Source organism: Lipotes vexillifer, unplaced genomic scaffold (genome assembly GCF_000442215.2).
Source record: "Lipotes vexillifer unplaced genomic scaffold, Lipotes_vexillifer_v1.1 scaffold223, whole genome shotgun sequence".
In the NCBI taxonomy this organism is placed as follows: domain Eukaryota; kingdom Metazoa; phylum Chordata; class Mammalia; order Artiodactyla; family Lipotidae; genus Lipotes; species Lipotes vexillifer.
In genome coordinates this window covers 375,986-379,815 of record NW_006788663.1, presented here as the reverse complement: position 1 = coordinate 379,815, position 3,830 = coordinate 375,986, and the positions used below count along the sequence as shown (strand labels likewise).

Here is a 3,830-nt window from a genome sequence, read left to right as displayed (position 1 = left end):
CTGATCTGGTCCCAAATTTGCCTAATTCTTACCAGCTCCCACTGTTCATAGAAAAAGGTCCCCCTCCATCCGAGGTCTGCAGGCCACACCGAGGCTGGACACCCCTCCTCCGCCTGCCCCAGCCTCCTCTTTCTTTGTGCTCTGAAACCAGGCTGGCCTCTATCCACTCTTCAAACTGCTGACAAGTCACCCAGGAGTTTCACAGGCTTCACCTTATTTCATCCTCACCATGACCTTCAGGCAAGTGTGCCTTTCAGGCCCAAGGGTTGGGAGGAAGAGATGTTTGCAAATATGCCTGCCACACAATAGGACCTTAATAAATGTTGGGTTTCTTCCTTCCTTCTGAACACACACCCTCTGTTTTGTTTTTTGTTTTTGTTTTTTAACAAAACCCCAATGGCATCACATAAATCTCACTCCAGCAGCTGCTGCTGTTGGGCGGGCATGGGGGCAGGAAAGCCCAGGTGGGCCCACACCAGGGGCAGGCGCCAGGCCCCGGGACACGAGGCTCTCAGGAGCCCTGCTCGCTAATGCTTCCCGGCCTTCACCATAGAGCTGGGAAGCTGTGCAACGAGCTCCTCACATCCTCAGCAGAGACGGGGCTCTGTCTCCTATGAAAGGCTGGAGGAGGGTCTTCCTGAGGCAAGTCCCAGCGGGAGGGAGGAGCAAATTGAGACTTCTTGATCCTGAAGGTGAAGCAGGAGGGGGTGGAGAGAGGAGTCCCAGGGAAGGGAGGAAGTGCTCCCCAGGAGGAGTCCGGGCTCTGGACAGCCCGGAGTCGGGGTGCTGGGGTGAAGGGAAGGAGGCATCTTGAAGTTCCAGCCACTTACCGAAGGCCAGAGCCGGAAGCCCTTAGGGCTCCTCCAGCCTCTTGCTCTTAAAAGGTGGTCCAAGGGCCAGCAGCATCAGCAGATTCTGGAAGCTTGTTAGAAACGCAGTCTCTCAGGCCCCGCCCCCAACCTGCTGAATCAGAATCTGCCTGTTAGCAAGATCCCAGTGATTCACAAGCACATGAAAGTCTAAGAAGCACTATTCTTGGTGATGACCCCATTTTACAGTAAAGAATGGCCTTGGGACTTCCCTGGTGGCGCAGTGGTTAAGACAGGGGACACGGGTTTGAGCCCTGTTCCGGGAAGATCCTACATGCCGCGGAGCAACTAAGCCCGTGCGCCACAACTACTGAGCCTGCGCTCTAGAGCCCGTGAGCCACAACTACTGAACCCACGTGCCACAACTACTGAAGCCCGCGTGCCTAGAGTCCGTACTCTGCAACAAGAGAAGCCACTGCAATGAGAAGCCCGCAGACCGCAACAAAGAGTAGCCCCTGCTCACCGAAACTAGAGAAAGCCCGAGCACAGCAACGAAGGCCCAATGCAGCCAAAACTAACTAACCAACAAAAAAAAAAAATTTATTAAAAAAAAAAAAAAAAAAGAATGGCCTTGAGAGGAGAAATCCTCTCCCAGTTTCCCACAGCAAGTCAGTGACAGCCTAAGCCTAGAGCCCAGCACTCCTGGCCTCATCCCAGGTCCTTGGACTAGCTCTGCCTCATCCTGGCATCCCATGCAGGAAGCTGTCCTTCCTACCTGAGTGTGTTCAGGACAGAAAGGACTGAAACTGGGGTAGAAGAGCCCTGGTTGGGAAGACAGGGACCTGGAGTCTGATCCCGGCTCTGTTAACAGCTCAAGGTGTAATCTGTGCTCTTGGGGCCTCAGTTTCCCCTGTGGTTCTCTGAGATGGGCTGGAGTAGGCAATTCAACCGGGTAGTACAAACAACCATATTCATTTTCTCACAGCTGCCTGGTGAGGCAGGCAGGGCAAGAAACACGATCCCTGTTCTACAGATGGGGAAACCGAAGCCCCGTAGGCAGTGGCTTCTCCGAGGCTGCCAGTCCTGGCTGCCTTGCACCGTTCTGCCTAGCCCAGGCGACCCTGAAACATGCCCCTCCAGCCAGCCTTCCTCTCTAATGGTTCTTTCAGCTCCTGTCGGTTATCAGGAGCCCTGGCTCGGCCGACAGCCAGCGTGTCTGCTGCTGATGCTTGGATGCCCACATTCCTGGGCTGTGACAGGGAGCGCACCCGGAGCCCAGGCTGGGGGCACCCGGAGGGGTTCCACTTGGCTGCAAGCCCTGGGGCCCGGCTGTCTGGGGAGTGTCAGGAAGCAAAGAACTTTCTCTCCTCACTGATGGGGGCAGGGGGAGATGTCTCTAGAGGCTGATATGGCAGGAGCTGGATAGGGTGCAGGCTCAGCCGGGCCCTGAGGCAACACCCAGCCTTACGGAGGACAGATGGAGCAGCAGGGGTGGGGGAGTGCGGAGGCAGGAAGTGTGAGGGGGCAGGAATGAGGCTAGGGGTCAGTGGCTGATCAAAGGAGAGCCATCTGAGCCGCAGGACTGAAAGACCTCAGGCTAGAAAGCCAGACCTAGCTGGATTTGTGTCCAAGCTCTGACATTTCTTAGCTGTGTGACTAGGGGTGAGGCTCCCACCACCTCTGACCCTCAGTTTCTTCATCCTTAAAGTCCTTAACACAGCCTGGTACATCCACAGCAAGCCTGCAGTGGAGCCCTTCTGAAGCCAGAGACACTCAGTGTTCACTCTCAGACTGGAATTGCATTTAAGAAGTGCACCTAAACAGATAAATAGAATAATTTATCCTTCTTTTTTAAAAAAAAGTCACTTTAAACATTATTCAGGTTTAATATAGAGGACAAACTAGTGGTTACCAGTGGGGAGAGGGAAGAGGGGAGGGGATTAAGAAGTTTAAACTATTATGTGTAAAATAAGCTACAAGGATATATTGTACAACTCGGGGAATATAGTCAATATTTTATGATAACAAAAGAATTATTCAAGTTTATTAAACAAATTTTTAAGGTCTCATAAGATGTTCAACTTTCATCAGCTTCAAGGTTTATGTTGCTTCCAAATTTTGCATATAACTGAACTTCCAAATCTAACACTCACTGAATCGATGGCAGTCTGGATTCTAAGGCATCAATTTCTTCTTGTAAATTTTTCTTTGCTTCTTCTAACACTTCTTGTGCGCATTGTTGAGAATGGCTAATGAAAACATCGCCAATTTTAAATCATTTTGATATCATTAAGCAGTCATCACCTGCAAGCATGATGTCCCCACAAGCATCTTCCCGATTTCGAAGTTGTTTCTTTTTTACTTCTATTTCTTCCTTCAGTTCTGGGATTCCACTTGTATTCTGTGCAAATGTGTCTTTTGTTTGTCTTCAAAAGGAACATTGACATCTTCTGCAGCCACCTTCTTCATAGTGGCTGCCATCTTGGTAGAATAATCCATTTTTTACTTGATTCTGTTGAAAAGAAAAATGAATCTAAAAACACTCCGTGCAATGCTCTCAGAATCCATTTTCTTCTCCTGTCCACTTCTATCCTCTGCTTAGTTTGGCTGCTCTCACCTCAGAGGCCCTGAAAACTTCTCCAACCCTAAATTATTCAGCTCTTTCTCCTTTCCCTCGCCTCACCCTCAGTACTTTATTAAGTGGATTAACTTGGCCTCTTGTCCAGCAATAGGAAAAATAAAGGGAAAAACTGCAGGATCCCTCATAGGATTCCCTTTGGCAGGATGGGATCCTGTGTAGTGACCCCTGTCCCATTCCAATTACTACTATTATTTAAAGCTGTGACAGGACAAAAATGATTAACATATGGGTATTCAAGAGCTTGTCCTAACCCCTGCCCACTAAAAAGACTACATTTCCCCTTCAGTTTCCGCCCATCCTCGCCTGTAAGGAGGGTCTTGCAATGCCAGGTAGAATCTTTTACTTTGGGAATGGAGAACAGAGTTGGAGGGAAAGCAGAG

The 3,830-nt window shown here is 50.0% G+C and overlaps 1 pseudogene; it reads right to left on the bottom strand.

Annotated features, from left to right (window-relative positions):
• Positions 1–2,886: 2,886 nt before the first annotated feature.
• Positions 2,887–3,290, bottom strand: LOC103069672 (prefoldin subunit 4 pseudogene; annotated as a pseudogene).
• Positions 3,291–3,830: the final 540 nt, after the last annotated feature.